Source organism: Canis lupus, chromosome 36, assembly GCF_048164855.1.
Source record: "Canis lupus baileyi chromosome 36, mCanLup2.hap1, whole genome shotgun sequence".
Taxonomy (NCBI): domain Eukaryota; kingdom Metazoa; phylum Chordata; class Mammalia; order Carnivora; family Canidae; genus Canis; species Canis lupus.
In genome coordinates, this window is record NC_132873.1 from 9,001,290 (window position 1) to 9,024,413 (window position 23,124).

A 23,124-nucleotide genomic window follows, 5' to 3' on the forward strand; every position below is an offset into this window, starting at 1 on the left:
ATAAGTAAAAAAAAAAAAAAAAAGAAAAGCTAATATTAGTGGGATTTAAATCTAAATCTAATGTCATTTGTGAAATTTTGTAAAACACACAAAAAAACTGGTCTTGAATTTGTTTTTCATGACAGTTATAGGCAGAAGAGTCTAATTTTTAAAAATATTTAATTTTTATTGTTTAAAAAAGATTTTATCTATTTAAGAGAGAGAGAGAGAGAGAAGGCAAGGACAGGGAGAGGGACAAGCACTCTGCTGAGTGCAGAGCCTGATGTGGGGCTCAATCCCACCACCTTGAGATCATAACGTGAGTTGAAATTGAGTTGGTCATTTAACTGAGCTACCCAGGCACCCCTAAAGATTTTTTTCCCCCTAAAGATTTTATTTTTAAGTAATCTCCACACTCAACTGGGGCTCAAACTTATAACCGCAAGATGAAGAGTCCATGCTCCACTCACTGAACTGCCTGGTGTCCTCAAAAGAGTCTATTATAGACTGAAGAAAACCCCCCAAAAATGTTGATTTAGTCATGGACAGTAAGGATTGAACAGTTTTGTTTTCTCTGTTGCACACCTTAACTTTTCACTGCCTTTAACATACTGTCAAATGAGAAACTGAAAAGCCACTCAAATGTGAAGTCATACCAAGTGTATATTTTCTCCTAATGACTCTGCTGTCACCTTGCATTTGGAAACCTGCATTGACTGACGTGTGTGTCGAGAACCTCTTCTTATGAAGCCCATTTGTGACTGTTTTGGGAAATGTGAGATGATAGATTACTTTCCAAATAGGAAATTGACCCAGAGAATCAGTCGGTGATATTTGAGATTTTCAAAAACTTAAAAACCATATGCCAAGATTCTGATCATTTTTTTTATGGCAATGTCTGGCTTCAAATTCTAAAGTCTAAGGAAATCATATCAGATACAGGATTATGAGAACTCTAGCCATATTTCCTTACTTCCTGAGATGCAGCTCCTGAAGCATATTCTTTGGGGGATAGTTGAATAAAAAGAGGGAGGCTTGGGGACAGGATACAGAGAGAACAGACACGCATCAACACCTAATGTAGCTCTTACATTTAGAGCCCTTTAAATATCTCCTTTATCTCCCACTCTCACCTCTGTCTTGATGGAGTTCTGAGAAAGCATTGACACCTGCAGTTTTCCTACTGTGCTAATAATGGAGAATTGGCTTTCCTAAGAAGACAAATAATGCAAGTAATAGAATAGAATTATTACTATTATTTTTCCTTTAAAAAGTCCCTAATTTTGGTTTTGGGTATCTGCGTCTTTTGAGTACAAAGTGACACTAAAAACATCTTAAATCTTGACCTGAAAGAGGTCAAATTATCTTAAAAAATCAGCCAATTTGGTTTTTATTTTTGAAAAATTAAAATAGATGTACATCTATATATACGTACACGCACACACACATACATGTATATACACATATATTTGTATATATACACACATAAACATATAAAACAGTTTGAATATGTAATACAAGTGCATCTATACAAACATGCACACACATCTACACTTGCAGATACACATGCGTACATCGTGCATACGTAAGTGTATGTGCACAGATATACAGGCAGGTGCATATAGGTATATATGTACACATATAAATTCATGCATCTATATATACATACACATATATATCCTAACTTACAAACCAAACGAAGCCATTTGGTGTGTTACAAGTTCTCTTTTGGAGGCTTTCTGTAGCATCCGGTAGTTAAAGGAGGCAAAGGGATGCCAGTTCAGTTTGCTTGGACCAGACTCTATTTGTTCCTGTTGTCATGGTGCCCCATTCAGTCAGTGGTTGAGCACATCTCACTTGAATGATAAATTGTAGGGCTACTCTGCATTGGTCTCCACTCCAACAACCTCCGTGCTGGGTAGTAGATCACATTGGAAACCAGTTTTAGACCCCATTCTAGTCACATATAAAAACTTTTATTAGCAAGGCAGGCACAAAAACAGTCAGACAACCTGTTCTGGAAGCTGGAGGGCGAGCCAGCTCTTTGTTCTCACAGGCCCTCTGAGTACTTTACCTACAGGTCTTGCATGGACTAAAGCTTAAATAATTCCGAGAGCTCTTTTTAGGAAAAAAATAACACCGAATTCCAAGTACAAAACTAGGGATAACAGTGGGTATTTAGAGAGAGAGGAGAAATCACACACATACAAATCACACCTTTTTGTGGAGCTCACAGATACCACAAACAACACAAAATTCAGACAAATAATGTCCGATCCTGCCTGACTCTTTGGACATTTCTTCATATATTATGTACATCCATAGGTCATCTAAATACATAAGTTATAGAGTAGTTATTTTATTTTATCACCATAGTTAGCTTTTTGGAGTTACCTCTTTTTGAATTTCTTATTGGCTATTGTAGCTTGATAATGTCATTATTTTATCTTAGCAGTTCTGCCTTAATACTTTGCCTCATATGTAAGAACATTTCACAGTGTATTTCTACTTGTCCCTCCTGTCCCTCTTGCTATCATTGTTATCACATTTCTTCATATATTATAAACCCCACAATATATTATTATTTTGAATAAAGTTTAAAAAGTTAGAAAATACAAGTCATATATTATTTACATACTAGCTATGTCCAGCTCTCTTAATTCTATTACATAGATTTGAGTTACTATGAGGTGTCCTTTTATTTCCATCTGAAGAATTTCTTTTAATAGTGACATTCCTCTCTCTCTTGCTTTTTGGTTGTCTAATAAAAGCCTTTATTTTCCCTTTATCTTTAAACTATAATTTCACTGAATATAGAATTTGAGATTGGTAGGTGTTTCCCCTTCATTTTCTTTTTTTTTTTTCCCCTTCATTTTCAAGGTGCTATCCTGTTGTCTTTTTGGCTTCCGTTATTTCTGATGATCAGTCAGTGTATTTCCCTTTCCCTTTCTTTTAAGTAATGTGTCTTTGACTGCTTTTAAGACTTTTTATCACCAGCTTTCAGCATTTTGATTATGATGTGCCTCTTTTCTTTTTTTTTTAAGACTTTATTTATTTATTCATGAGAGACAGAGAGAGAGAGAGGCAGAGACACAGGCTGAGGGAGAAGCAGGCTCCCTGTGGGGAGCCCAATGTAGGACTCGATCCCAGGACCCCGGGATCACAAGAGTGAGACTGAGCCGAAGGCAGACTCACCCACTAAGCCACCCAGGTGCTTCTGCTTGGAACTTGTTGAACTAATTAGATCTCTGTAAGTTTACATTTTTCAACAAATTTGAAAAATTGTATCCAATAATACTTTTATCCTCTTCAATCTCTTACTGGATTTCAGTCCTTTAATTTCACATATATTAGAACTCTTGGAACCGTAAATAACTTGGTTTCATAAATAACTGTTGGCTAATTTTATTCATTTTTTTTCTTTTTTTGTGATTCAGTTTGGGTGGTTTCTTTTGCTGTATCTTCAAGTCAGTGTAGTGTTTAATTTGATATTAAGTAAATACTGTATGTTTTAATTTCAGGTACTCTACTTTTTACTTTTAGAAGTCCCTCTTTATTATAGGTTCCATTTCTTCATTTTGTTTACATTTTTCTTTAAATATTAGGATATATTTATAATAAATATTTTAAAGTTTTTGTATACTAATTTTCTTGTCTCTGACATTTTGTGACTTTTTCATTTGATTGATTTTTTTTTGCTCATTATGGATTACATTTTTCTGCTTTTTTTACATGTCTAGTAATTATAAATGGGATGCCAGATAATGTAATGTTACATTATTGAGAATCAAGATTTTGTTGTCTTTTTTAGAAAGAATGTTAAATTTTGTTTGTCAGGCAGATGAGATAGTGTGATACTTTTGAGGCTTATTCTTAATCTTTGTTGAAGTGAGTTTTGTGTAGTCCTTACCTTAAGACTAGCTTAACATTATTATTATTATTAATTTTATTCAAATTCAAGTTAGCATATTGTGTGTATTATTAGTTTCAGGGGTAGAATTTAGTGATTCATCAGTTGCATTTAACAGCCAGTGCTAATTAGGTCAAATGCCCTCCAGTAATGCCCATCACCCAATTATTCCACTCTTCCCCCCAACTTCCCCTCCAGCAACTCTGAGTTTGTTGCCTATAGTTAAGAGTTTCTTATAGTTTGCCTCCTTCTCTGTTTTTATCTTTTTATTTTGTTTTTCCTTCCCTTCCCCTATGTCCATCAGTTTTGCTTGGTAAATTCCACATGAGTGAAATCATATGTTATTTGTGTTTCTCTGACTGACTTATTTTGCTCAGCATAATAGCCTCTAGTTCCATCCATGTCATTGCAAATGGCAACTTCTTTATTGATTCATCTGTCGATGGACATCTGAGCTCTTTCCATATTTTGGCTATTGTGTACCTTGCTGGATAGACATTGGGGTGTGTGTGCCCCTTTGAATCACTATTTTTGTGTCCTTTGGATAAATACCTAGTAAGTGCAATTGTTGAGTTGAAGAGTAGTTCTATTTTTAACTTTTTGAGGAACCTCCATATTATTCTCCAGAGTGGACACACCAGCTTGCATTCCCACCAACAGTATAGGAGGAGTATAGGAGTATCTGCATCCTTGCCAGTGTCTGTTATCTCTTGAGTTCTGCTCTAGGATTCTGATGGATTCCTGTATCATATTTAGGTCTTTCATTCATTTTGAATTGATTTTTGTGTGTGGTGTAAAAATGTGGCCTAGTTTCATTCTTCTGCATGTTGCTGTCCAGTTTTCCCAACACCATTTGTTGAAGACACTCTTCTTTTCAATTGGATATTCTTTCTTGCTTTGTCAAAGATGAATTTACCATATAGTTGAGGGGCTATTTCTGGGTTCTCGATTCTGTTTCATGGATCTATGTGTCTGTTTTTATGCCGCTACTATGCTGTCTTGATGCTTACAGCTTTGTAATACAGTTTGAAGTCCAGAATTGTGATGCCTCAAGCTTTGGTAGTTTTTTTTTTTTTTTTTCAACATTCCTTTGGCTATTTGGAGTTTTTTCTGGTTCTGTATACATTTCAGGATTATTTGTTCCAGCTCTCTGAAAAATGCTGGTATTATTTTGATAGAGATTGCACTGAATGTGTAGATTGCTTTGGGTAGTATAGACATTTTGACAGTATTTGTTCTTCTGAGCCATGAACATGGAATGTTTTTCCATTTCTTTGTGTCTTCCTCAATTTCTTTTATAAGTGCTCTAGAGTTTTCAGGGTACAGATCTTTTACCACTTTGGTTAGGTTTATTCCTAGGTATCTTAAATTTTTTTGAATTTTTTATTTATTTATGATAGTCACAGAGAGAGAGAGAGAGAGGCAGAGACACAGGCAGAGGGAGAGAAGCAGGCTCCGTGCACCGGGAGCCCAACGTGGGATTCGATCCTGGATCTCCAGGATCGCACCCCGGGCCAAAGGCAGGCGCCAAACCGCTGTGCCACCCAGGGATCTCTATTCCTAGGTATCTTATAGTTTTTGGAGAAACTTATCATGCTAGTGGATATCAATAGAAAGCTGGGGTAGCCATACTTATATCAGACAAACTAGATTTTAAACCAGAGACTGTAATAAGAGATGAAGAAGGACACTATATCATAATAAAAGAGTCTATCCAACAAGAAGATCTAACAATTGTAAATATTTATACCCCTAACTTGGGAACAGCCAAAGATATAAATCAATTAATAACAAACTTAAAGAAACTCATTGATAATAATATCAATATTAATTAATATTATCAATTATCATTGATAATAATATCTCTCTCATTGAGAGAGTCCCAATTTTTTAAGTGGGACTTTAAAACCCCACTCACAGCAATGGACAGATCATCTAAGCAGAAGATCAACAAGGAAACAAGGGCTTTAAATAACACACTGGACTAGGTGGACTTAATAGATATATTCAGAGTATTTCATCCTAAAGCAGAAGAATATATGTTCTTTTTCAAGTGCACATGGAACATTCTCCAGAATAGATCACATACTGGGTCACAAATGTGGCCTCAAGTGGTAAAAAAGATTGAGTTCATACCATGCATATTTTCAGCCTATGAAACTTGAAGCCAATCTCAAGAAAAATCTGGAAGGACCACAAATACATGGAAGTTAAAGAACATTCGACTAAAGAATTAATGGGCCAACCAGGAAATTAAAGAGGGATTAAAAAATACATGGAAGTAAATGAAGATGATGACATGACAGTCCAAAAACCATCCAGGGTGGTCTTAAGAGGGAAGCATGTAGCAATATAGGCCTTTCTCAAGAAGCAAGAAAATTCTCAAACACACAACCTAACCTTTCACCCGAAGACGCTAGAAAAAGAACAGCAAATGAAGCTGAAAGCCAGTAGGAAAAGGGAAATAATAAAGATTAGAGTAGAAATCAATGATATAGAAATAAAAAAGACAGTAGAACAGATCAATGAGACTAGGAGATTGTTCTTTGAAAAATTAACAAGATTGATAAACACTTACGCAGACTTATCAAAAAGAAAAGAGAAAGGACCCAAATAAATAAAATCATACCTGAAAGGGAGAGATCACAACCAGCACCAGAGAAATACAAACAATGATAAGAGAATACTATGAGCAATTATATGCCAACATATTGGGCAATATGGAAAAAAAATGGATGAGTTCCTAGAAATATAAACTACCAAAACTGAAATAGAAAGAAATAGAAAATCTGAACCACTTCGTACCTAGGAAAGAAATTGAATCAGAAATCAAAAATCTCTCAACAATAAGAGTCTGGAGTGAGATGGCTTCCCAGGGGAATTCAACCAAACATTTAAAGAAGAATTAATATCTATTCTTTCTGAAACTGTTTCAAAAAAATAGAAATGGAAGTAAAACTTCCAAACTCACTTTATGAGGCCAGCATTACCTTCATCCCCAAACCAAAAACCCCACTAAAAAGGAAAATTACAGACCAATATCCCTGATGACTATGGATACAAAAATTTTCAAAAGATACTAGGTGATCAGATCAATAGTACATTAAAAGGATTATTCACCATGACTAAGTGGGATTTATTCCTGGGCTGCAAGATTGGTTCAACATCTGCAAATTAATCAGTGTGATACATCACATTAATAATAATAAAAAAAGAATAAGAACCATATGATCCTTTCAACAGATGCAGATGAAACATTTGACAAAATATAGTGTTCCTTCTTGATAAAAGCCCTCCACATAGTAGGGATAGAAGGAACATACCTCAGCATCATAAAGGCCATATATGACCCACAGCTAATAGCATCCTCAATAGGAAAAAACTGAGAGCTTTTCCTCCAACGTCAGGAACATGACAGGGATGTCCACTCCCACCGCTATTGTTCAACATAGTACTAAGTATTTGACTTCACCTCAGGCCCTGATCTTAGGGTCCTGGGATCAAGCCCTACATCGGGCACTCAGTGGAGGTCTGCTTGTCCGTCTGCCCTGCCGCCCCCACTGCCCATCAGCTGCTGGTGTACATGAGCTCTCTCTCTCCCACTTTCTCAAATAAATAAATAACGATTTCAAGTTGGTATCTTGAAATCAGTTGTTGTGGAAGTATTTATACCCACAGAAATTGCCAAACACCAAACATTTCTTAGCCCACGACTGGTTTGGGGGAACAGCAAGGGATGGTGAGGCAGCAGATTAGCAACAGCATGAAGCCATCATCACCCTTAGGCAGAGGAAGGTAATGTTAGCAGAACAGGGGCAGAGGCTTGGCGAAAAGAGCCATCCATGGGGAACGATCTTTATGGAAGAGTTCAGTCACTTCCAGAACATGCAGTTCAGAGGGGAAAGGAGTGGAAAATAAGACCATGATTTCTTTCCACACACTCAAACCCAGTGGCTAAGCACCATCAGTGGTTAAGGGTCAGCCTCCGTGGATAGAGAACATCAGGTTAAGAACAGAGCATAATCTGTGAGAAAGGCAAACAGAGACTAGCCAGTTCGTTATTTAAATATCTGTCAAGACGGAATAAATTACATATTTTGGAACATGTGTTAAAACGAAAGACTACGAAGACCTGAAAAAGAAGGCGGCAGGCCTCTCTGTAGCAATTCCAATAATACATTGTTAAACATGGTGAAAAGTAAGGTATAGAAATGTATGCATATACTGGAAATTTAGTTCAACATAGTTCCTGCAAATTTCATTCCTCCATAGCTGTGATCAGCAAGACCAGTGGTTTGTTTGGGGTCCCCATTTCTGTACTACTTTCTGGAAGGTGTCTCTAGGCAGAAAATCAGGGCAACAAGTAGGAATCATTTTGTTTCCCTGGACTCCCTGTTTTTCCTGGGCTCTCTGTTTTTCAGTGTCTGCTGACAATTACTTAATTGTCTGTGTTGTGGGGAAAGTCAGACTATTTAACCTATCATACCTAGAAAAAAGAAGTCAAAACCACTAATCTTATTAATGAAAACAATCTTTAAAAAATGTATTAGATCACTAGAAGAATACAGATATTTGTTTTTGTTCATTGATATAGAGAAAGTGCTGCAAATACTTGTATTCAAAGAACTGCTCAGTAAATATTTGTTAAATTCATGAATAAATCAATATAATCTATTTTTAAACTAATATGACCTTTGTTATTGATCAAAAAAGGCTAATGATGTGACTGTATTAGCCTATTTATGGACTATGAGCTTTTGATTAGCACTGTTTTTTTTAAATATATTTTTTTGATTAGCACTTTTAAAAACTATTATTAATAATTATTTAAATGCTAAGGAACTTCAAATATTAACTAACCCCTCCCCATCCCAGGTACAGGAATACGTTAAAATAGTGAGTGTGCACATATATGTCACATTATGTATGTTAGTCTTTTAAGGAAAAGCACAGTGGTGCCTGGGAGGCTCAGTTGGTTAAGCCTCTGCCTTTGGCTCAGGTCATGATCTCTGGGTCCTGAGATGGGGGGCCCTACATTGGGCTCCTTGCTCAGCAAAGAGTCTGCTTCTCCCTCTCCTTCTGACCCTTCTCCCCACTTGTGCTCTCTCTCTCTGTCATAAATAAATAAATAAATAAATAATATCTTTAAAAATAATAAAGTACACATAACATACAGCACAGAACAAAAATGTAAAAAATTTCTTTCTGCCCCTAATTCCTATTCTTTCAATCCTCTTCTCCATAATAATAATTATTTTTTCTTATTTGCCTATGCATATATGAGTTAAATATACATGTCTAATCCTCCTTTAGTCCCACAAATGATTGGATATTATATATACTAAACCACACCTTTTACTTTCATGTAACTATAAAGAGAATTTAAAGAGAATTAAAATTAATTAATTAAAGAGAATTTCATAAATTATCACATTGTTTTAACAGCTGCTTAGTATTTTACTGAAAAGACATAGCATCATTTATTTAAAATATTTCCTATTGATATATATTTAGTTTTTTCCTGGTTATTTACAGTTATAAACAGTGCTATAATCAAGAGCCTTGGATATATGTCATTGTGCTTTCATGTGCCACGGTTCCATCATATAATTGCACAAAGCAGCAATAAAAATGTACCCCAAACCCAGGTAATGAACAAGTAAGCCTTCAATGCAATTGTCCTTTATTGCTATATAATAATTGCATCTCCTAGGTCCAAAGTATTATAATAAAAAAACTTCATACACACAAATTACCCCCAAACATTAACACTGCTTTGTAATACACCCTTACCTCTTCTCAGTGGGCTCTGTATAATAATGTATGGCATTATTATGGTAAAAGTACTTTTTACTAAGAAAATAAATTGGATTCTTGAACTTCTTTGGTCTCTCAATTAGAAAAAAAAAGAAAGCTTCAACCTTTGAGCCTGTGTGTGTGTGTGTGTGTGTGTGTGTGTGCACGCGCATGCATGCAGGCAAACAAATAAATAAAATTCCTCATATAAATGAAGATCCAGAATCTTGTTTTCATTATCCTCATTTTTTGTCTACTGTGTAATTCATTGAATTAGGTATTTGCATTCAGAAGAGAATTGCATTTGTCTTGCTTTACTTTCTCATTAAGTTGTCTTAGAATGCTACCTCTGACAGAGGAAACTCCTGTTCATAATTCTAAAACATATGATAGCCACATGCTGATAGAATTATGGCTACAGGTTTTCCCTAAGAAGAGGAGGCACAAATATTCTTTATATGTTAAAACAAAAATCTGACTCTCCCAAAGAATAATTGTAGGTCATGAAGTCCTTCAAATACTTTTCTTGCTCACCAATTAACATCTTTGTGTATTGAAGGAATTCCCAGTGGAAGCTTAAGACATTATTAAAACAAAGCAGAAGTTTGGATTTTGTAATGTAAAGATACTAGATAGACACATGAGAGCCTGGATGTGGAATAATTCTTAACGACTCACAATTAAAGGTCATTTACTATGACATTGAAAATGTAATTTTCTTAAGGCTTTGATCCTTAATTGTTTTTTTCCTTATCAACACCTGGAGGGTTCCCCAGATTTAATATACTTCAGCATTTCTTTGTAACAACTACCCAGAATGTTGAAAGCAGGTGATTGTAGAAATGTTTTGTGAAGAGAGAGAAGACCCATAGGGCCAGTTCTCTGGGAGACAGTCTGCTGGATTTTGGGTCCAGGTCACAGCACATCTTACCTATGGGGAGAAATATAGGATGGCTACAAAATGAGGGATGAGAGAGACCCAGATTTTTCTGGAACGCCAATGGAGCCACGTGGCTGTAGGAAAAATAAGGTGACATTCCAGGACCTGCTTCTGTTGACATTCCACGTGTAACCTTCACTGACTGGGGTCCGTGGTAGACTATGATTTGACCAGTGCTGTGATGTCCAAATAATTGGAACGTGCTGAACAAAACCTCTCGCCTGACATCCAGCTCTGCAGTAATGACAACTATAAAGAGAAATCTGACAGCAAACCATTGTTATTATTTAGTATTTATGGAATATTAACAGCATGCTGGGTGCTATGAAAAATGAGGAATACAATACTAAGATAGCTTGATGAGTTTATGTTGTCAAGTAAGTAGTGGCAGCTAGAGCATGGAGGCTAGCCTTTGAAAGGGGTGGGCCCCATGCATTGAACTCAGTGGTTTGTTTTTCTTTCTCTTCTCACTCTTTCAGTGTTCTTGGACGTCTCACATCCTACAGCTCAGTGGTTCTTAAACGTGGCTACATATTGGGATCATCCAGGGAGCTTTTAAAAATAACATGGCTGACTGCTTCTCATCCTCAAAGATACTGAAGTAATAGATCTAGAGTGTGTTCTGCGCATCAGTGTTTTTTTAAAGCCCTCTGTGTAATTCCTCTATGCAGCTAAGGTTGTGAATCGCTTTTGTGGTTTTGTTATTATAATTGTTTATTTTTTAATCAACAGCCCTTGGTAGCACTCCAGTTGAAACAACCTTGGTCCCTATTTTATTTTTTTCCCCCTCTTTGTACTTTTTGAAAAAAAAAAAAAAAAAAAAGAAACAAACACTATTAATCAACCCCTCTTCTACCATAATATTAATGGAAGAGGGCTTTTGCTTTTCTGCCATGTGATGTTTTAATTAGTGTTTTCTGGAGACAATGCCTTTTTTCCTCTCCAAAGCTGTGTGTTTAATAGTGCGGATTTTAAGTGAATTGTTTGGCTGCAAAGTCTCTACTTAATTTGTGAATCACATTCTAGCCCTTACTCTGTTTGCTGGAACAGGCAGGTAAGAAAGACCTCTGTTAAGATCTCCGTGTTGTGCTTCCCAAGCAGCTTCAGGTAATTGTTTTGGATTAGAGAGATGTCCTTCTTTTTTCCAGCTCCTTTACATAGACCCAGAGAGACCAGATCAGATTACATCTGCTCCCTTGACCACTCTACATCCTTTTCCTTTCTTTCCATTGTCCAAAGAACATATTGGATCATTTGTAGGCTCTAGGATGGCATTCTAAAGGTACTGCTATGTTAGGGTGTGGGCATCCTAAGACATACATACTGAATGTCAGCTTATGTCTAACTCTCATCTTGGAGGAGAAGGTTGGTATAGTAGTTACCTATTACTGTATAAAAGATTATTCCACAACTTATCAGCTTGAAACAACAAACATTTATTGTTATCTCACTCAGTTTCTGAGGGTCAGGAATTCAGGAAATCGTTTAGCTGAGTGGTTCAGGCTCAGGATCTCTCATGAGGTTGTAGTTATCATGTGAAGGCTTGACTGGGGCAGGTGGATCCTCACTCACACGGCTGTAGTCAGGCCTCAGTTTCTTGCTGGCTCTTGGGCATCAGCCTCAGTTTCTTACCACATGGGGCACTCTGTAATGCTGGACATGATGTGGCAGCTGGCTTACTCCAGGGTGCATATCAAAGACAGAGAGTGAGAGAGAGAGAGGCCATGATATAAGCCAGAATGACTTTTATAATTAATCTTGAAAATGACATTCCATAATTTCTGTATTTGATTGGTTACACGGACCAACACCTGTACAATGTAGGAACAGACTTTTTCTTATTGTTGTTCTATTACTTAACTTTTTAACTTTTTTAAAGAACAGCTTTATTGAGGCATAATAGATAAGTAGTGTTTAAGTGTACAAACTCATTATTGCTAACATGAGTTTATGCACATGAAATGATCACTAAAATCAAGATAGTGGGCAGCCCGGGTGGCTCGGCGGTTTAGCATCACCTTCAGTCCAGGACCTGATCCTGCAGACTTGGGATGGGGTCCCACATCAGGCTCCCTGCATGGAGCCTGCTTCTCCTTTTGCCTGTGTCTCTGCCTCTCTCTCTCTCTGTCTCTCATGAATAAATAAATAAAATCTTAAAAAAAAAATCAAGATAGTGAATGTATCCATCACCCCTGGTAGTCTTTTGTAATCTCTTCCTCCGATTCTTGCTTGCCCCCACTTCCCCCCCTTCCCTAAACAACTACTAATTTCCTTTCTGTCACTATAGACTAGTTTGCATTTTCTGTAGCAGATGACCTCGACCTCAGCCTCAGTGCTATGGATATTTGGGACCAGATAATTCTTTGTTGTAGAAGACTGTCATGGGCATTGCAGGGAGTTTATCAGCATCCCTTGTCTCCATCCACCAACTGTGTGTAGCACCCTTACCCCCATGACAACAAACAGACATATCACCAGACACTGCCAAATGTCCCTTAGGGGGCAAAACTCACTGTGACTGAGACCCATTGTTCTAGAATTTTATATAAATGGTATCATATGGTATATACTCTTTTCTGTCTTCATTTCCTCAGTATAGTTAGAGATTCATCCCAGGGGAATCCCTTTCATCAGGCTACCTGACCAGAATGACCAGTCTCTGAGAATGAATTTTTTGCTGTCAAAGTAGGTAGCATGCAGAGCATTGGGCAATGTAGGAGTCAAAAGTCTTAGAGTCTGATTCTAGCATTTCCACATACTAGCTGTTCCATGTTGATGATGTAAAACTATTTATTTTGCTTACTTTGCAAGATTACTGTGAGGATCAAGGCTGAGCTATATAACACTGAAGTACTAGTGTTTGCTTCCATTTTGGAGAGTCTATGAATTTGATTATTTTTATCAAATAATCTAAACTGTCGTCCAATTTGAAATTTTTATGGAGTGCTTGTATCAATAGAGTTCCTATGTACTGTGACACAAAAATTAGTTTGTTCCCAAAGAATATACAAGACATTGTGGTTAAATAAAACAACAGAAATATAGAAATATGGATGAAGTGCCAATCTGGCAGAGAGAGGAAAGAGTGATGGATACATTCAGGGAAGCACTAATACAAGGATTTCTTGGAGTAGGTAAAATATGGGCTGGATTGTGAAGGATGAATGGGATTTTACTGGGTGGACATTGCAGAAGGGAATCCCATTAGAATGATAAACATGCAAGCAAGGAGGCATAAAATAGTTTGGTATATTTGGAGAACCGTGAGCAGCTTAGTATTGCCGTAGTATGAAACAAGAGATGGCATCTGCATGGTGGGATATGAGCAAAAAGCAAGAATCAACTAACTACAGAAGGAAATATTTTATCATACTAATGAGTTTGGACTTTATTTTACAAATGACAGGAAGCTAGTGAAGGGTTTTAAGCAAGAACTGCAAACTGGTTAGTGTTTTAGAAAGATTGCTTCGGTGCTGTGTGAAGAATTGATTTAAATGTCTGTTTTCATGTCTGAAGTCTGGGGCTTTTAATTTCATCAATATTTTATTGTTTCATTGTTATAAATTAACATGATTCGTGCAATTATGTTTCATTACTAAATGGCAAAAAAAATGACTTCTTAGAGAAGCAATTCCTTAACAATTTTAATTTAAAGAGCCAGTTTAAATATATAGAAAAAGTTTTTTAATAGGACCTTAGTTCAGTCATGACAGTTTGAAACGACTCTCTGACCACATTAAAACATTATAAGTCCCCTGTGGCTGGAAAGTGGGGGGAGCTTGAGACCATGAACGAAACAGCTCCAAATGTAGTGCACATTGACATCTTCTCCTCTAGGGAGAGGTAAAGGAACAAGCTGCCCTTTAGAAATGAGACTCACAGCCTATTCCATATTGAAGAGAGAAATAGGATTTACAAGCTACAAACTCTTGTCTTATTTTCAAAAGGATAAAATTCTCAACTAACAGGGATCTTTAATATTTTATCCTCCTAGACAGATATTGAGACCTCTTTAAGAATCTGCAATGTCCTTTTGTACGTATCCTGGCCTTTCTTTTCCTATTGAATGTCGTGAGATCTCATTTTTCTTAACTGAATGTCATGTCACCCCCCGCCTCCTATACTGATCACAAAGCAAATCTGTGCTCAGTATCAACCAAAGCCTGTCATGTAGAAGTGTTAGGGAACTGGAGCACCATCCCTTCTTTCATTGCTTCTTACTTCCTCCATGGCAATTCATATAAATAGCAAAGTCTTGTTTTTATGTTCTGAGCCTGGATTGACTTTTCTACAATAGTACTGATTAAGCATATGGTGTATGGGGCCCTTCATTCTCCTGGAATGGAAAACTGAGACCAGAGAAAGGGAATTAGGATGAGAGAGAGAAAAAATGAGAGGAAAAAAAAAAAATCTGGGTATGTAGGAATGAAACTTAGCCAGACCTGAATTATTGGCTGGCTGAGGGATATTCCTGGAAGCTTGACTTTTCTTTAATAAGTTTCTCAGTAAACACTTAGGATCATGTTGCATTACTTTGTTGTGTTTGTTGAGTATATAAACATAGACTGAGCTTGTGGGGTGGGGGTGAGTGGGTAAGGGAGAAACTAGAACCCAGAGCAGCCTGTGGAGCTGGTTCTCCAGGGCTGCCATCCCCACCCTGTCCGTGGCAGAGTTCCCTGTGTTCTGAGCTCCAGTGCCTTTTGGCTGGGCCCTCCTTGGGTAGGGACGCAGAATCCTGACCCTTGGACGGCCTTGGCCGTGGCTCCATGCTGCTGCCTCCTGTGTGGAGGTGCCTAACTGGTGTTAAGCGTCCAGAGGTGTGGCCGCTCCAGAAGGTGGGATGGAGAGAGGCCTTGAAGTCCGTGTCCTTCCAGTCTGGTTAGGGACTTACTTTTGACCTCAGCAGTGGTCCCCTCCATGCTTCTTGGTTCTTTGTAACATGAAATTAATTTGAACAAAACTGACTGTGTTAAACTGTGTATTTAAAGCTATTGTATTAAGCATCTTTCTGGTACATAAAAAATATGTCTTCATTGGAGATCATGAAGGCACTACTATTTTTGTTTGGATAATGAGATGTCCTTATTTTTCCTCTGTACTGTTGTCGTTTCCTCTGTACTGTTGTCATTTTTTTGTGAGTGTCCCTCGACTATTTTAATTTATTCTTTCATTTGTTTATTTGTTCATTTCTTCAACAAGAATTATTGAATTCCTCATCTACACTAGATACTGTGCTAAGAACCCAAAATGAGAAAGACACTGTACGTGCCTTGTCCTCATGAAGATGTGAGTCTGCTCAACCGTGAACCATATACTTAAATGTATATGATACTTTATCTTGTTTATTCATTATTTAGACCCTTAAAATATAGTGTTATTTATTCATGTGGATGGTTTTAAGCACGGATCAACTCAAACCAGATGTCCCAAGAATTCAGTGAGAAGGCATTTGAAAGACATCATTCAGTACTGTATTTAAATACCTTTTGGGGCAGCCCTGGTGGCTCAGCGGTTTAGCGCCACCTTCAGCCCAGGGCTTGAGCCTGGAGACCTGGGATCGAGTCCCACATCGGGCTCTCTGCATGGAGCCTGCTTCTCTCTCTGCCTGTGTCTCTGCCTCTCTCTCTCTCTCTCTGTGTCTCTCATGAATAAATAAATAAAATTTTAAAAAATTAAATACCTCTTGACCATGACCAGATGGTCCAAGTTGTCTATGCCAGTGCTTAAGGACATAGGTTCCAGGTTCAAGCAGCAGGGTTCACATCCTACTTCCTATATTTAGGAACATAGAAACTGAGCTACTTAACCTGTGTCTTGATCTTTTCATCTTTAAAAGGAAATTATAATAGAACCTACCTAGGAGGGTTCTTATGCACAATGGAGATGTTTGTAAATTGCTTACCACAGTGTTTCACACATAGTAATTTCTCAACAAAGATAAACTATTATTGTGGGATCTTAAATGAGGCTGCCATCTGTTCATATTTTTTATTAGCACTTACTAAATTGCACTTTAGTAACTATAGTTATTTGCTTAAATGTCTCACTTACTCAATGGTAAGGTTTCCAAAAACCTTAGTCTTTACTGTATCTTAATGTCACAGTGCTTCCCATCATTGTTCACGTCAAGGCAAACACCATGAATCCTGATCCTCTAGTGACACACCACGGAAATGAAGAAGCCTAATTTGTCTGGAAGTGGCCAACCTATGAGTTCTAAAGACTCCATGCTCTGTCCATCTTTCCTGAGGGCTGAGAGCATCAATCTTTCAGAGCACAGACATGGTAGCAAGTAGGTTGGAAAGCTCTGGCCTCTCTCAGTGCTCATCATGGCGGTAAGCAGAGAATAGTCAGTAACTGTTCTGCTGATTTTTCACCCCCTGTATTGATTGAAAAGACTTCTCCTCCCGGCTCTATTCTTGTGCTCTAAAATTTAAATGCTCTTTTTCTGCTTTCTGCTTTTTGTTTTTTGAGTGTAAGTCTTCTGAAATCTTAAGCTTCTTTCCCAAAACTTCCTCCACAGGAAGTGTGATGCCTGTGCAGATGCCTTGGGGTTTCCAAAGTGGTTTAGGTCCTCAGTTTGCTACCTAATTACCAATTACTTACATGTACATAACAATTTTATAATGAGATCATCAGGAGCAAGATATAAGGATACACAATATCAAGGTACAAAGTTCTATCTACCATAGCTTAAAATTTTATGGTAATTGTTAAAGAGAGATGCCTATTTTCCTGATTCTCTGTAGTTTATGGAGAGGGCTTTTCTTAAGTATTGAAGCCTCTTACCTCAAACATTAATTTTTGCCATGTGGGTGGGATGAGCTAACTACTTGGTAGATAAAAGGCATCAATTCACAACTTTCTATTAGGTCAAACTAATATAAAAAGTTCTTAGGCACGGAGGGTGCTTTCTTTTGTTGCTATTTTTCCTCCTGAAGAGTGCTAGGCAGAGATCCTTATGACGTGTATACATTCTTAGATTCAAACTCTTTGCCACAGTTTTTTTGCTTCTGTTTTTAAGAGATTTTATTTATTTATTCACTAGAGACACACAGAGAGAGGTAGAGACACAGGGAGAGGAAGAAGCAGGCTCCCTTACAGGGAGCCCGATGTGGGACTCTATCCCATGACCCCGGGATCACGATTTGAACCAAAGGCAGATGCTCAACCACTGAGCCACCCAGGTGCCTCTGTTTGTTTGTTTGTTTGTTTGTTTGTTTTAGAGAGAGAGTTGGGGAAGGAGCAGAAGGAGAGAGAGAAAGATAATCTTAAGCTGGCTCCATGCATCCATGGAGTATGATGCAGGGCTCCATCTCACAACCCTGAGATCATGACCTGAGCTGAAATCAAGAGTTGGATGCTTAACCAACTGAGCCACCCATCCAGGACCCCCGACTCAAACTTGTTCTTAGGTAGGCTGTTTCATGGTATAAACCAGGGGGAAGGTTGGGGCAGGATGTTTTAACAGTTGGTTCTTACAGTAAGCCACTGCTTTATTAGAAATCAGGTTGACATTATGACTTCCATTTATCTAATTACTGTATCTGTATCTCAGTCAGTTCTGAATTTAGGCAGAAGAACAGGATTGTCATTTATTAGTCCTTCTAAAGTGCCAACAGTAGTCAATTGCTATTTATTAGTATTCAATCTCAATTTTTTTAAAAAAGTCTTTAAAATAGAAGTGATACATAAATATCATAAAATATTTCTACCAGGGATCCCTGGGTGGTGGCAGCGGTTTGGTGCCTGCCCTTGGCCCAGGGCGCAATCCTGGAGACCCAGGATTGAATACCGTGTCGGGCTCCCTGCATGGAGCCTGCTTCTCGCTCTGCCAGTGTCTCTGCCTCTCTCTCTCTCTCTCTCTCTCTCTCTGTGTCTATTATGAATAAATAAATAAAATCTTAAAAAAATTTAAAAAATGACTAATTTCTCATATGTAAAAAATAAATAAATAAATTATTTCCACCATACACATGAATAATGTAAAACATAAAATTCTCTCTCCTTCCCCTTATCCTTCTTCACAAAGTTAACCACTACTAACATTTTTGTGAATCTTTAGAAAAGAAAAAAACACATGCTTACATAGGGGTTTTTATGTGCTTTAGAAAATGTATACAAAACTTTGCGTTTGGCAACAATCTCTTAGATATGACATCTAAAGTGGAAGTCATAAAAGAGATAGATTGTGCTTTAAAATGAACGACTTTTGTGGTTCAAAGGACATCATCAAGGTAGTGAAAAGATGGCCTGCAGAATGGGAGAAGGTATTTACGGTTCATGTATCTGATTAGAGACATGTATTCAAAATATATGAATATATGACCACAAGTAATAGAAGTCAGAGGACCCAACTGAAAAATGGGCAAAGAATCTGAGCTGACATTTCTCTGGAGAAAATATGTGGGTGGCTCATAAGCACATGAAAAGAAGCTCAACTTTCCTAGTCATTAGGAAAATGCAATTAAGACCGAAATGAGACGTCACCTCACACTCAGTAGGATGGGAATAAAAGGAGCAAATATTGGTGAGGATGTGGAGAAATTGGAACACTCATGTGTGCCGGTGGGATCGTAAAATGCAACCACTTTGGAAAGCAGTCTGACAGGTCCGCAAAATGTTAAACATAGAGTTACCATATGACCCAGTAATTCTACTTCTAGATATATACTCAAGGGAAATAAAAACATATGTCTACACAAAAACCTGTACACTAACGCTCATAGAATATTTATCTGTAACAACCAGAAAGTAGAAAAAATCCAGACGTCCATCAACAGACAGCTGGATAAATAGAATGTAATATATCCATACAATAGAACATTATTGGGCCATAAAAGGAAACGTGGTGCTGATATATGGTAGGCCTGGATGAACCCTGAAAACACCCTAAGTGAAAGAAACCAGTCACATAAGAGCACAGATCATATGATGTCATTAATATCAGATGTTCAGAAGAGGCAGATCTATAGAAACAGAAAGTAGTTTAGTGTCTACCTGTGTCTGGGTGAGAGAGAATTGTGAGCGAGTATTAACGGGTGCAGACTTACATTTTGGGATAATGAAAAGATTCTATAATAAGATTATGGTGATAGGTGTACAACTTTGTAAATACACTTAAATAGCAGAAGCGTACAATTTAAATAGGTAAACTTATGTATATTATATCTCAGTAAAGTTGTTAGAAGGAAAGAAAAATGTTTGCATATATAATCAGGTAATACACACCTGCACCCTAGCTTTTCATTTAATGCAGCTTAGGTTACTTTTTTTCTCCTATAAGAATATATAAAATTGCATATGTTTTAAAATGGTTATATAATTAGGGCACCTGGGCGGCTCAGTCGGGTAAGTGTCTTCCTTTGGCTCAGATCATGATATCAGTGTCCTGGGATTCAGCCCTGGGGGTGGACTCTCTCCGCTCACTCCACTACTGCTACTCCCTCTCCCTCTGCCCTTTCCCCTCCACTCCTGTGTGTGCTCTCTCTCTCTCTTTCTCTCTCAAATAAATAAATAAAATCGTTTTTTTAAAAAATAAATGGCTATGTAATGTTCCAAGTTTGAGGACACTTGATGGTTTTCTGTAATTTGAATTTACATTCTAGAGTTTCTTCAAGTTAAAAGGAGTCTTGTTTTTGGCCTGTCCGTATCCTACAAATGACCATAATTAGAGGATTAGAAGCACTTAGAACTGATAGAGCAGAGCATTAGGGAAAAGAAAGAAATAGGTTTTGTCTCTGCTGATGAGACCAGGAGTATTGGAGAGGAAGTTGAACAGCTGCAGGCTACTCACTGCTCCCTTAATATGTTTTCTTGTCTGACCATGTAGTTTCTTAGATATTAAAATTTGCGCCACCCAGTCTGCCCCAGTATGATGAACTCCCTCAGAGTAAACTCCATGCACTTGTGTGAGTGATGATTTTGCTTTTTGATTAGACCTGCTTTGCATTTCTTTGTGGAAGCATATAGGTCTTTAATATTTTATATCTCATTTTAATATTTTTGCTGCCTTTCCTATCTCAGGCCTGTGAGCTTATTTTTATTCATAATTGAGTCCTTGAAGGTGATAACTATCTTTTCTTTTATAAATATTTAGAAATATATTTTGCTGTTGGTTTCTGATAAGTCCCTTTATCAGGTTAATGATATTTCTTCTATTTTGTGATGAATAGTTTTTTTTAAAAATCAGGAATGGATGTGGAGTATTACCTGACTTGTGGGGACATCCATCACAATGGTTGCATATGTATTTATTTTTTCTCTCCTTTAATCCGTTCATGTGGTGAATTGCATTAATGCATTTCCTAATCTATTTTCAATCAGTCACTTGGCATTCATTTCACATATATTTATTTAGTGCCTTCTACATGGCAGATGCTGCTCTGAGCAGCAGTGATACAGTAATAGGCAAAACAGACTTTATTCTTTAAAAACATAGTTAAATGCAATCTTTTAACATTTAAACGTTTTACATTTATATTTGAGAATTTATCTTGAGAAATATTAAAATGTACACATAAAGATATCTAATAAAGGATGATTATTATAACATTGTTTATAAACATTAACATGTCCATTCATAGAGAGTTGAAATATATTTTGGTTTCTCCACAGTATAGAATAATAAGTAGTAGTTCAAAAGAACCAGGTAGCTCAAACATAAAAAGATTTTTTGAAAAGTTGCAGGATTTATGTATATGTGGTTTCATGTCATTTTTGTAAAAATGAAAAAAAAAATCCCACCTCTCTGTGTGTTCACTTTATATAGGCATAAAAAATATCTGGAAGGATGTGAAATAAACTATTTAACAGTGGTTTGCTTTGGGATATAAGCTGAGGGGCGGGAAGCATGAGGACAGATTTTCATTTTTTCAGTGTATAACTTTTGCATTGATTCCTTTTCCTTTTTTTCTTTTTTCTTTTTTTGCAACAGGCAGATATCATTGTCGTAACTGCAAAAGGAAGAAAAGCAAGAGTCAAGTTAAGAATTGGAAAGAGGGGGATCCCTGGGTGGCTCAGCGGTTTAGCGCCTGCCTTTGGCTCGGGTCGTGATGCTGGAGTCCCGGGATCAAGTCCCACATCGGGCTCCCTGCATGGAGCCTGCTTCTCCCTCTGCCTGTGTCTCTGCCTCTCTTTCTCTCTCTCTCTCTCTATCCCTCATGAATAAATAAATAAAATCTTTAAAAAAAAAAAAAAAAAAAAGAATTGGAAAGAGGGTATATAAGAACATTTTGAACGTGACCGTGGGTTAATGCTCAATTACAAGCAATAGAACTATCGTAGCTGGTTTTAAGCAGAATGGGGTTTTTACTATGTATGAGAGATTATCAGAAAAATTATTATTGCAAAAGCCAAAGGAACAGGTGGTAAGTGAAATTCCCAGGAACGGTTCCTGGTCCCAGAATCATACTGTCTCCCTTGTCACCAGTGCAGTTGCTACAACTGCTGCAAGAGCCTGCTGAGGCAGGAGGCTGGAGAGAACACAGCGCAGAAACACATGGCTTCTGTGATTGGCCTCCATCTGTACCCCACAACCTGCCTCTCCCCCAATTCACCTCACTTTCAAGTTCTAGCCTCATCTGAGGGCATCTGATTAGCAGAACTTAAGTCTCATCTGGACCCCTGGCTGCAGAGGACTCTAAAAATACGATGTTCAGCTTTCCAAACCCTACACCGTAGGCAGATGTACTTGAAAGAGGCTGGCATGGCTATTAAGCAGGGAAGCCACACACAGTATCTACCACGACCAGCAAATAGCTTGCTTTTCAAATACAAGAAATAACTGTTTACACTGGCAAGATCGTTTTTGCATTGTATAAGAAATATATATTTATGGTAGAAAACCGAGAATAAAAAAAAAAAGAAAACTGAGAATATAAGCAAGCACAGATAAGAAAAAGGTAAATACAAATGATCTGAAATCCTACCATCCATTGGTAATATTTTCAAGTATGACTTTTCAAACCCCTATACACACAATCGCCCCAAATGCCCCTACACTTTAAAAACTTTAGAATCCTTTGGCACATTGACAGAGTCTGTTTCTAATGTGTAGCAAAGCTTGATGCAATGTTTAAAAAGTGAAGCTAATTAAAAATCATAAAACATGTATTGACTTAATAACTTAATTTAAAAACTCATTGAAGTAATAGACACTGAGTTTAAAAAAAAACAAAATTCACCATTAAGTCATTTTCATCAAGTCAAAATAGGCTATCTTTCTTCATTTTAATGAACTTTAATTTTTGACTTAATAAGGGTTTGTTTTTAATTAACTTTTTTTTTTTTTTAAATTTCGAAGAGCATCCCTTAATACCTCTTCTCCCCAGTATGAGGGAACTTCTGTACTCTTTCCAGTTTTAAAACAATGGAAAGAACTATCTAGATCAGTCATTAACTGACCACATGACCCACACAAGCCATAAAACCTCTCAACAGCTTTGGCTTCAGTGTTTGTAAACTGAAGAGGTGGAACTAGGCTCTTGGGTCCAGATCT

At 37.3% G+C, this 23,124-nt stretch overlaps 1 long non-coding RNA gene across 1 annotated transcript in view; it reads left to right on the forward strand.

The window, feature by feature from the left end:
* LOC140625329 (uncharacterized) overlaps positions 1–21,628 on the forward strand; it is a 54,829-nt gene extending 33,201 nt beyond the window's left edge. Inside the window, exon 3 of the long non-coding RNA XR_012024688.1 lies at positions 21,562–21,628. This is a non-coding gene — a long non-coding RNA (uncharacterized lncRNA). The remainder of the gene's footprint in view (positions 1–21,561) is intronic.
* Positions 21,629–23,124: the final 1,496 nt, after the last annotated feature.